Source organism: Scomber scombrus, chromosome 14, assembly GCF_963691925.1.
Source record: "Scomber scombrus chromosome 14, fScoSco1.1, whole genome shotgun sequence".
NCBI lineage: Eukaryota > Metazoa > Chordata > Actinopteri > Scombriformes > Scombridae > Scomber > Scomber scombrus.
Window position 1 is genome coordinate 10,198,142 of NC_084983.1, and position 12,426 is coordinate 10,210,567.

The following is a 12,426-nucleotide window of genomic DNA, read 5'->3' on the forward strand; positions in this document are numbered from 1 at the left end:
CAGAGGCTTCTCTGCCTGGGGGCTCAAGGACCTCTTAAATTTTGGAGAAGAGCTTTTCCCTGGCCCAGGACCCCTGATCATTAGGGTACAAAACTCACCACTGCATTATTATTCAGGAGCACAGACAGACTCTGTGTAGTCATGATGAAGCATCAATTCACAAAGTAGACTTATTGACACTTCAAGAGAGAAGAATCACCTTCCTAAAAAAGCCGACTGTGTTGCTGTAATGAAGCTGACGCCTAAAGCTTAAATGATGGAGAGTCCTGCTCTGCCTAGGTGACACTAGGTGCCTTTAAAGAACCCAACAGACAAAACTGAACAATTAAGAATGATAATAAATTACTGTAAAGGTAGTCTGAGATTGAATTATCTGAAGTCCTTCATTATTTGCCTTTGCTGTAGTTCAGAAATAATCCCCTAATTTTCCAATTATGTGTGCATATGCAAGAGCTTAAGCGTGTGCATGCATACGCATGTGTGTGGGAAAAAAAGCCAATCTCTGACTCGAGTCAAAAAATTGAATGCTAAGCAAATCTGAGCTACTGAGAGAAAGACAGTTTTTTTCGTGTGAAGTCACTCGGCAGACAAACAAGCACCTTTTTAATGTTGTCCTAAGAAACTTACACCAAATCAAACAAAAACAAACAGCACTAAAACTATCAGCATAAACTGGAACATTTGTTGTCAGTGTTACATAAATAAATACATTTTCACTATTCCACATTTTCTTTGTCACATTAGGTGCTAGTCAGACTACAGACTGACATTGCCCTGTAGCTTTTGCTAGCAAGTTCGGGTCATTTGTTGTTGTGCTACCACTAAGAACCAAGTCAAAGTGAGAACTAGAATGCATTGAAGATGAGTTAGATTTATTTTCCAACACTGTGTTATACACTGCTACGCTCTCAGTGCCTGCAAGGCATGCTGTTTACTCTCAGAACTCACTGAAGACAGTCAAGAAAAGTGTGCCAGTGTTTCCACTTTGTGTGTGTGATCGCTGTCTAAAGGTATGAATGGAGTTAAATACAGATTTTTTCAATTAAACAGGAAAAAGTGTTGTAGTCACAAATATTTTAACGTGTAACCTCAAGCTTTTTTTCACAAGCAGATTTGGTGCCATATTTCAAAGTTACTGTACATAGATGAAATGTAATAATTACACTTAGCCTTTTTCCTATGCGGTATAGATGGGCATCACTTGGATGGGGGCGGGGGGAGGGGGGACAGGGGTTGGGTGGTAATGATTACTCATAGATTGCCAGCTTTAACAATATGTATTATTAATGTGCTCTTTGTTAAGCCTTCACCCTCTAATGGAGACTATATGTTCCCGAAAAGTGTTTCCCCCCCATATGGACTTTGAAAAAGGCATGTTAACTGAAGCATTAATAGAATGGATAGATTATGACATGTAACTTTAAGAAAAAAAAGAGTTTTATTTATTTGCATCCTGCTCCTGTGAAATGTAATACTCAGCATGCATTAAGATGAAAAATATAAAGAGATATGAACATAGCATCCCGTTGTGGGAATATTGAAAGTGAATACCTGAAAGGTTCCAGAACTGCAGCAATAATAGTATGTGAAAAAAATATGTGAATAAATTATTATGCAAACAGTTGATTTGACTATGCTGTGTTGTGACCAATATGAGAATGATAATTACTGTTGCCTTACAGATTGTGTTTCTTAAAAAAAAAAAAAATCAGTTCTCAGTCAGATGTTGAGTCTGATCGGGTCAGTCCTTACAGAAGTGAAGGTGAGAGACTGAAAAGCCAGCCAGCAGACTGGAAAAAACAGCTGCTCATACATCTGTCATAAGATCACTGTTCACTGACGCACAGATACTCCGTCTGAATATTTGCACTGTCACCAGTCACCACTGTGCTGTATGAACATGAAATACAGTTTTTCATGCTGTATAGGAGACATACACCATAGAATGCAGAGTTCATTGCAGTGCTTTCAGCTGGACAGATTCAAAATCTGCTTTAATATTTATTATTCAACACAGAGAAATGATACATCTCTGAGAGGGTGGATACATCAGCGCAGTCTCTGGGTTATCGCTGATAAATTATAGATATTTAACCTGCTCTATTCTATGATATGAAAACTCCTGACCAAAGTAAATTAATCTTGAAACTGTGCAAGAACTTCTCTGAAGGGTGATTCCCATTTACACTGATAACCTCCATGCGTTTGCAGGGAAATTGCAGTAAGATTTTCCTGAAACTTGCACTATTGTTTCTCAGGCTCAACGTGACACGTAGGCAGGTGTTATTAGAGTGAACCTGATCATTTCAGGAATGAGTGAGACTACCCAGGGAGAAAAGAGAGAGGTGTGGGGGCGGTGAACCTTTTAGTGTTATTAAACCTTCAGTCAGTACAGGCGACATGTGGCCGTGTCCTGGGGACTACTGAAAGTATATGGGGACTAGAAGAAGAGGGCAGAGGATGATGGAGAGGCATGTTAATAAAGTTGATTATCTGATAGGATGTAGAGTAATGAATTTTGTGGTTATTCATTCACTTAAAGGTCACGCTGTGTTCTTATTGACATGTGGATAGCCGTGATTGACTCTCTGCTGTGTGCGATATACATTTACATCAAGAAGCGCCCAACAACCTCACATACACAGAAAGAGTCAATAACTGCCTAAACAAAAGCATTGCTGAGGATGTAGCAAGGCTGGTTGCTGTGGTGACAGGAGGGCAGTAATGATGTTAAGCACCACATAGACTACAGTAGTGAAGGGCAGAAACAGCACTGCACCATCTCTCCACAGCAGCATGTCAACCTGCAGAACACACTCGAGACTCACGGTGAAAGTTAGAAACATGCTGGGCTGCGTGTTAATCTGCAGTGCTAATGAAAATTAAGGACAATAATTACCCACAATAAATCCCAATGATTTGGTGTATAAAATTGATAATATGGGAGAAACTATACCCATTTTTGGGCCTTGTACCCAATTTTCAGATAACTTCCCCATGGTGGTTAATTTTGCTCATTCTTCACTCAGCCCGGCCCCCTGGCTCATTTTAGCAAGTTTCGGGACAATCCGCCACCCTACGTCATTTTTTCACTTTTTTTCACCTCCGGATCTTATGCATTTTACCTCTTTTTGGGCCAAGAAAAGAAAGTTATCCATGAGTAAGGGTGCTGATATACTGTGAATAACAAAAGGGAGTAAATTAACAAAATGTAATAAAATTCCCCCTGAAACAAACAAAAACACATACCAGCCTGCTGTGGAAAGGGTTATAAAAAATGGTGAACGCCTGCCGTCCAATAGAATATGGATGGTCGGACTGGTTCAAACCAACAGATGAGCCGTATGATGGCTTCAGCTCAAATAACTTCCACTAGAGTGGATAAGAGAATGTATTTAATCCAGTTATGAGCTATAAAATAAGCATTTCTTAAGTATTAATTTGCCCGACTACATAAAAACATTTTTTCCTTTCCCAGAGAAAAGAATAGATGTTATTTTCAAACAGAAACTGCAACATTTTAAATGTATTTATGTTTGTGTGTGCAGTGAATTTACACCCCATAACACTCACAACACATCCTCTCTCTATGTGTTTCTTTGCTGGAGGCGTGTAAAGATAATGATGCACATCTTCATTATACTGAAAGTCTTATTTTTATAAACATCAACATTAAAATACCTATATACTGTACATAGCACATAATCTATCCATTCCATCTACAGACTTACACACAAACTGTCAAATATATCTTCCTGAAATAAGAAAAAAAAAAGAAGATAAACAAAAATAGCAGTCTGACAGTAAAAAAGGAGGTCAACTCCAGGTTCTCAGACCTTCCTGCTGGGATGATGATGGAGTGTTTGATGTGTATAATTTAAAGGAACTGATTACAACACTCACATTGTTCACCCTGCTCAGAGCCCTCATGAAGGATGCTCAGCTAAGCTCCTAGATTCACTTCCCATTCACAATATAAAACTGCTGCTCTGCAGTATGATGACACAGGGCCACATAGATCCACATCTCACACTGTCCATAGGCGCACCATTTTTCAGAGGATAGAAAAAGCAGCATCAGTTTCATCTTCAACAGCATGTTTGAACAAACTGCCTCTCTCTTATTTGTGGATCTTGATCAGATCAGGAAGCTTTCTTCAACACTTTGACCAAGAAATTGTCAAGTTGACCCAATTCAACTGTGATATTTTGATTGCTTTCTTGTTCTTCTTGCTACACATACAAATCGTTGGCAGAATTAACTGTACATGTTAAGGTTAGAGTTAGTTTGAGGACCCACAAGCAGACACAGAGACAGAAGATTGAGTTGAAGGGTAGTTTTAAGGGCACACAGTTGGAGAGGGACAAGGAGTGGGGGGCTGAAGTGACCAGGGGGCAGGCAAGCTTATAGTGGGAGTATGTCTGGCTGGCTTGGAGGCTGCGAGGCTTGGCACTGGAGACCTGGACACAGGGAGGAATATTTCGCAATCGAGAACAAGCAAATTCGAGAAAAGTGGCAGAGAGCACTTAGCTGACTGAACAATGTGGCAGAGGGTGGAGGGAAAGCCAGAGTACTTGAGCAGTGGGTGAAGATCTGAGTGCTGCCAGGTGTGCTGGTGGACCAGATGAGCTGAGTGCTGCCAGGTGAGCAGGTAGATAGAAGCCAGATCCTGGAGGCCAGGCCAAAGACACACATACACACACAAAGAGGGATGGAGAGGACACAAAGGAGAAAAGAGAAAACAAAAACACAGCTAAACCATGACAGTAAAAAATGCTGTTTAATCAATTTGACTGATTTTTTTTTTCATTAGGGTGAAGTAGGGTTGACATGTGAATAACTTGAGCTGTTTGTTTTCTTCTTTGCTTCTATGTCTGTCCCACCAGTGCTGCTTCTTTGTCTATTTTAGTTGTGTCTATTTGTGACATGACAAGACTGTCTCGTCATTCTCAGCAACCAGATGTGACTTTTGCTTTGGTTTCTTACCTCCGAGCCAGTGTCATATTATTGAGTAGCAATGATCATTGACACTGACTCCAGCGTAGGGGTTTTACTTTAAACATGACCATAAGATCAGTAATCTTTTTTTATGGCTGAATGGATCCCACCTCTGTGCAAATCTCAGTGAGCCCTACAGATGCAGCAATGTTTGTTTTTTCTGACCTTGACCTTACAGCATAAATTGATCTAATTTAAAAGAAAAGAAGATCTCATTTAGAAAAAAAAAACGTTTTCCATGTAAGAATAAATCAATGTTTACAGATTGATTGCCATTGACAAGCCATTAACAAGCATTCACCCTTGCCTCTTCATCAAATTTTCATCTGCTCTCTATGAGTCTCTCCTCACAACCGATTCATTATCATCCCAGTCATTATACAGTGCTCGGAGAAGAAGCATTTATTTATACCTTTCCTGTGTTCCTCGCATATTTCCCTCTCTGCCTCTTAACTCATTCATAAAGATGAAATTGAAGCTTGCTTGTCCCACTCTACAGCCTGCTCCGTTTCTAGACCTTTAGTTTGGATCAGTCACCATTCAGCTCTTGGTCTTCTGTCGTGAGATCCCTGCTTGTCATCTTCTCTCCACCCTTCCTCTCTCTCTTTCTCCATCTGCTCCTCTCCTCCTCCACCTGACTCATTCCTCTATCTTTCCACTGTTTCCTACACCTCCACATTTCTGCCCTCCTGCCATCCTCTGACCTTTTATCTCCTCACTCACATGGATACGTCCTGGATATTCCACCTGGATCTCACGTCTGGATAAAACAAAGTGATTCCAATGATATTCATTTCAATACCTCTTTTCCTCCCTATTTAAAGCGTCCTTTTCTAATCTCTCCTCTCTCCTAAACTGCCTTTGACCCTGATTTTCTTTCCTTTTTTCTTTCTTTTCTGCCTCTTTCAAGCAGACAAAAAAACTGTGATACATCTTCTCTCAACAGCTTTCCAATTGTTATTATCTCCCTGAAACACTCTGATGCTGCCTTGACACCTCACTTGCCTCTTTCCTCAGGAACTAGGAAATAGGAAATATGTAAATATAAATGGAGTACCCAACATGTATAATGTTATTTAAAGCTGCTTTAGCCCCCAGCCTCCTAGATCCAATCATGACTGCTCTGCCATCTTACTGAATTAATTCATCTTTGGGAACTTGCAATGTGTCAGACAGATTTGGGATATATCTCAAAAATACCCCCAATAACCCCTTGACCAACTCTGCCATATGCTCCACTCAAATCTGGCTCTAATACGGTTGTTCTGGTCATTCAGGAAAAGGGAAAAAAATACTGAGATCAAGTTAGCGTCATGATACGGGTGACAAACTGAGTAGTGTATTCTCTGCTCTTTTTGGGTCTGTTTTAGATCACAGGGATTTGCAAAAAGACAAGACAACTGGTGCAAATATAAATAAAACAACAATCTTTTCAACAAGTGCTGACATTTCTCTTCTGGATTTCACCAGTTGTCATTAAAAAGTCAAGGTAAGAAAAAAATAGTTCAATAAAGTTGGTAAGCTAAACTGGGACTTCGGACAGCTGTGTCAACATACTGTACATGGACATTCCCCACATATCTTCAAAGATCCTGCTTAAGAACAGTTAATCCACCACTGGGAGCTCAAATTAGCCATTGCAGCAATAAATTCAGTCAGTGTGGACACCATAGACTGTTTGTGTGTCCTCCTCTGCAGCGTAACTCTCCTTCATTACTTGGTGATTACAATAAATTGAAGATGTGAGAAGCCATGGGCCAGATCAGACAGATGTTTCTGATCCTGCACTGTCTACTGTCAAACCATTGCAATGGAAAAATATGTAAATATAATTGTATAATGATGCTAAAATCTTTTTAGTTTTTAAATACTGGCAGTTAAATAGGTCGGGAAGAAAAGCTTGTGAGTAATCTCATCTTGGTTTCATTATATCAGTATTTTACTGCACTGCAGAAGACAGAACAAAAAAAGCCGCTGGCTAGTTTAACACCTTCTGTCAATGTTGTCAACTCTTCCCTATGGCCAGAAATAACATGGATTAACAACATAGCTACAGCTCCTGCTGCATCTGCTCTCTGAGACAGACAGAGTGAGGCTTACTGAACATTTAATAACACTTTTTCTGCACAAAGAGGACAGAGCCTTCAGTTAAAAGTCTTAAATGCTGCTGTTTTATTTTACCTGATGGCTGAGTAGAGCTACACACAATCAACAGAAATGCACACACTGTAAGCCCCACATCATGACAGTCAGCTGGACTGAGCTCCTGTGCAGCACAAACGATCTGTGTTGGGTTGCCTGCGGACTCTTGGCTCACAAATTTGCTCTCTCTACACCCATCCCCCACCTATGCACCTCTGCCTTCTGGATCAATAAACAGAGGTCACATAAATTAAGTGGAAGTCTAATCTTTCTTCTTTTTTTTTTTAATTGCACCAGATAGCATGTAGATGACAGCAGCAGCAGTGTGCAATGAAGTCAAGTAGCAGAACAACAGAGGATGCTGATGTTTTGATTTTCACACAAGCTGCAGGTACAGAGTGACTTTTCTGTAAAATGTGACATTTCACCAAAAAAAGGAGAAAATAGGATTTAGGGCAGAATCAGCTGGTTTGGGCTTAATTACCAGATTAACATTAGTGACCAACACATAACATCTCCATCTTGAACATGTCCATTACACTGTAAATCCCCCCACTCCCTCTTTTTTTTTTTTTTTTTTGCACAGCTTCTCACCATCCCATAGCATTATTAGAGGAAGGAGATGGAGAGCTGAAGATTTATATTGACATTTAGGGGTCACAGTTTAGAGGCTGAGTGTCAGCAGAATGAACAGTCTATTTAGCGGATGCAGACTCGCACTGAAATACAGCGCCTCCAAGAGGACCATACTGCACTCTACAGCTCTTCTATAAGAAAACAAAACAGGCAAATCCCCCATAGTTGACTGGCAGGGAAGCTATTCAAGGACATTTAGTTTTGGAACAATGTGCAGTTTTTCTTCCCCACATCTGAGTTCACTCAGTTGAAGAGAGAGTTGAGGGATCTGTACACATTTTGTCAATCTCACCACTCAAACAGTAACCACACCAGTTTACTCAGCTAAAACCACTGGAGTATATTGTGATTATTTGTCGAATGCTTTTCTAAAAAGAGAAACATACGCAATGTAGTGGTCTCATGGGACCAGAATCACACAGTGAAAGTGGAAAGAAGCTTGTGAATAAATATGAAATTTAAACAGATGTTTCCCACTGTGTCTCACTGGCATTTTGCCCTAAAGGATCAGGCACTGCTGGACCTCCTGTGGTCTTAATCTAGACGCATTTATTCATCCACAGATCTCATCATCACACCTCCCACAGCTTTGGTACCATGATCTGTGGTTGTGTGCATGAAATGTCCAGCTAAAGAAGGGATCCTGCACACTGGATCAAAACTACATTACACTTACTAAGACAGCGGTGTGGTTGTGCAGGATCTGTTCTTTATCATTTGTCCTGATGGAAGTACCTTTCCCTCAAGACACAAGTGCAGAAGGACATCTTGTATACTTGAAATGTTCAGGAAAAAAAGTCAAAAGGAAACTGACATCATAATAATAATTCTCTTTCAGCTGAGAGACTACTCAGTATGCAGAGACTGAACCGTTTTGAGGGCCTACAGTACAGTACACAATCACGTTAGCGTTTAGTTTCAAGCTGGCATTTGGCCACAGGAGCCATTACAGAAACATGCAAACATAATCAGGACCTCAGTCACATGTCTAATGCAATGAATGAAGCCAATACATTAACAAAGATTAAAGGGATACACGGAATCCTTGGCTTGCTTTTGTCAATTAAAATTGAATGACTTTATTGTCATGATGATCATAAGTGAAGCTTCGTCTACAAAGTAAAACATGCACATGTTTTATTAGCCTCATGACATTTGAAGCTGAAGGACAAATCAAATTCTGTGTTGCACAAATTATATTTTCTAATTTTTTTGCCTTTGATGTTTTAAAATGGCAGATGCAGTTTTAAAAAAACACAGTATTGCCTTGATCTATAATACAAGTGAAAAAACACTTTCATGTCTTTTCTGCACTGCGTCACTGTTGAAGTAAAACAAAGTTTCACTATTGAAATATTATTTTTAGTTTGGACCAGAGTTCTCTCTACTTTGAGAGTTCATAACTCTCTTTGAGAGTTCATAACTCTGGATATGGAATTTTTGGACCATCGGATGTTTGTTTAGTTTTTAGGCCCAAAGTAGTTTCCTTCTTGAATTATTCATTCTGGGGCTGAAAACAAAACGCGAAACCCTTCATGCTCAGTTACACTTTTCCATCTGTTAAAATAATTTTTCTGTGTAACAGCTTCATATTTCACGCCCTGATGACATCACAGTCCTGCGTCCACCATGCTGCTGGTTTTCAATTAGCAGCTCTCAGTGCGGTCATCAACACCCAGCAGTGTGTCCCTCAGTCTGAAAATAACATGAAATCTATTAAATCTGTTGTCAGGTTGACTCTAGAGAACAATGAGTGTAACACGTCCATTGGTCCTTCTATTTAACAAAATAATATTGAAAAGATTGCTACTTGTGAAGAAGTATGCTTTTGGCTGTTTTTGCCCTTGTAAAAGGAAAAACTGCAGCACAAAGGAGAGAGGAAGCAATGAGTGGACGTCACCTGCTTTTTGCCCCCCTGAGCCACCAGATGTTGCTGTAGTGCAGAAATGGCCTATAAAGACTTACAGGAGGTCTGATCAGTATCTGGAATCAAAAATCTGCAAAAACCAGCTGTATTTTTTCACTTCCTCCAAACGTAGCATTTTCATCTCACAGCATAAAATAATGTTTTACTAATATTAAAATAATGATTTGGCACCATTGCATGTGCTCAGGACAGGTGAGAGAGTACATCTGGTTCCAGTGTGCAGTGCTGCAGAAACTCATAGCTCATCCACATGTGGAATTTCTCACTTGTGTGTATTTTCACCATTTACAGGCTTGATGGATAATGTTTCCCATGTTCCCACACTCACAGCTATCTGTTATCTGGTTGAACATGAACCTTTCTCCAACTCCACACCCACCATGTTAAGTGGTTGACTGCATATTTACTAGATATGTGTCGTTGCCAGTCATGGAAAAATTACTCCTCTGAATAGAGTCTTCAGTATTGTTTTATTATCAATGAAGAATATTTAGTTTGAAGGAATACTGATGTCTCCTAATGATAGTCTGTTTACAGAATATCACAGACTCAATGGCTTCTGTGTTGGGACAGATGAACAAAGGCAGCAGCTCCAGTCCAATATTTCAATTATTAAATAGTTGAAACTGATTTACCTGATAACAGAAGAATTCCTCATTTTAATAATAAATAATCCAACAAATGTCATTCAGCTTAAAACACAATTACTATGTTAACCTAGAGATGAAGAAACAACTTTATAACAACTGCAACTTAATCAGTACAACAAATACATGATAAAGTACTAAAGCTGCTATAAATACATTTTAAATGAAAGGAAACTTACATATCATATACACAGATCAAAGTATTGGAGAGATGAGGCACCAACATGAGTCCAGCCACCTGCTTTGTTCTCAAACATTTACAGGTGAGCTGCCTGTTTATTATTTCAGAGGCTCCGCCCATCCTGGAAGTAGTGAGGCAGTTAGGAGAAGGTATGAGGAGGGGTTTTCTACAATCAGTTATTTCATTTTATTATTTTTTATCCATGTGCAGGCAGTTTATATACTTATGTACTGTTTGATAGGTTAATTTATACCAATAAGCTCCTCTGTTTTGTATGAAAAATCTCAATCTTTAAAGTAACTATAGCTGTCAGATGAATACAGTTGAGTAATAAGTACAAATATTGTGTCTGAAATGTAGAGGACTATATGTAACATGTATATCATTAAATGAAAATACTCAATAAAAGTACTACGAGTATCTTAAATTGACTCACTTTCCACCACCGGCTGCTGCAGACTCACAACCTCATTTGCAGCAGTGATGTTTTTTAATTTAACAAAATATATACATCATACACATACAGTAGAAGATTAGGAGGGGCAGAGGGCAGCCGTGAGTCAACAATTATGCTTTACTTACAGTAGTAATTTACAGGAATAAATCTGTTACAGAAAAAAAGTAAATCAGTTGTTCTTTATGGATGTTTAAACATTTAAGCCCTAACCCTAACCCTTTAGTAGAAACCCCAACTCTTAATTCGATAAAAGAGGGTGAAGTCTAATCAGCTTCTTCTGATTGATTGTATAATCTTCATTTTGTGTGTTTTTTTATACAGCAGTTGACTTGATTGGCTTGGTTACGAAGTATACCATTTCTTCATCTGAGATAAGAAATAGAAATAAAACCAAACTCAAGTAATAAATGAAGAAAAGTGGTGAGAGTGGATCCTCAACACAAGTGAGGCTGTGGTAGCTGACTGCTCATGTGAGGAGGAAACAGGAAATATTCAACTGCACCAACAAACCACTCTCAGGTGGTGTTAATCATTAACCCTGCACACCCTGGTCCTGCTGATTAAATAGCAGCCTCACCACTGGCTGTCCTGCAGTTAAAATGACCAGACATATCAGACACACACACACACACGCACGCACGCACGCACGCACGCACGCACGCACGCACAGCACGCACGCACGCACGCACGCACGCACACACACACACACACACACACACACACACACACACACACACACACACACACACACACACACACACACACACACACACACACACACACATCTCAGTGCTTCTCAACACCCACATGTTCATGACCGATGGGCTCAGCTTATGACTTCACACATGCCAGCTCCTCACAGTGTTATCACGTTTGATGTCATGGTCCCATCCAGCCAGGTCCTGACTTGCTCTTGTCAACCAGGCTGGAATGCCTGGGAGGGAGTGCCTCCTCTTGTTGTCATGGAAACCGCCTGGATGTCCTGTTGTACTGTACTGAAAGGAGGACACTCTCAGAGTTTATATTTTCACCTATCTGAAGATAAAACAAAACAATAAGATGTGTCAGGACTTGTTCCTCTCCTTCCTCTTTATTGAGTCTTATCATGAGAGGCATCAGAGCTGAGGGGATTTACATTCCACTGCTGCTTTCTGCCTGTTTCACTTTCTGACACATAATAGAGAACTCAAACATCACCCAGCTTGAATTAAAAGCAATAAATCCTCCCACTGCTCTCTTCTTCTAGACTCCATTCCTTTGCTCCCTCAGACTTCACTGTACTCCAGGATTTTTTTTTTTTTTATCATCCCTCCCTCCTTCCTTCCCTCCTCTTAATCCTGTCTTGTTCTTTAGTGGTAGAGAGAGAAATTTAGAGAATTCCTTTCAGTGACCACACCAAACTCCCCAGTCACATGCCCTCTTTTTTCGTCCTTATTTA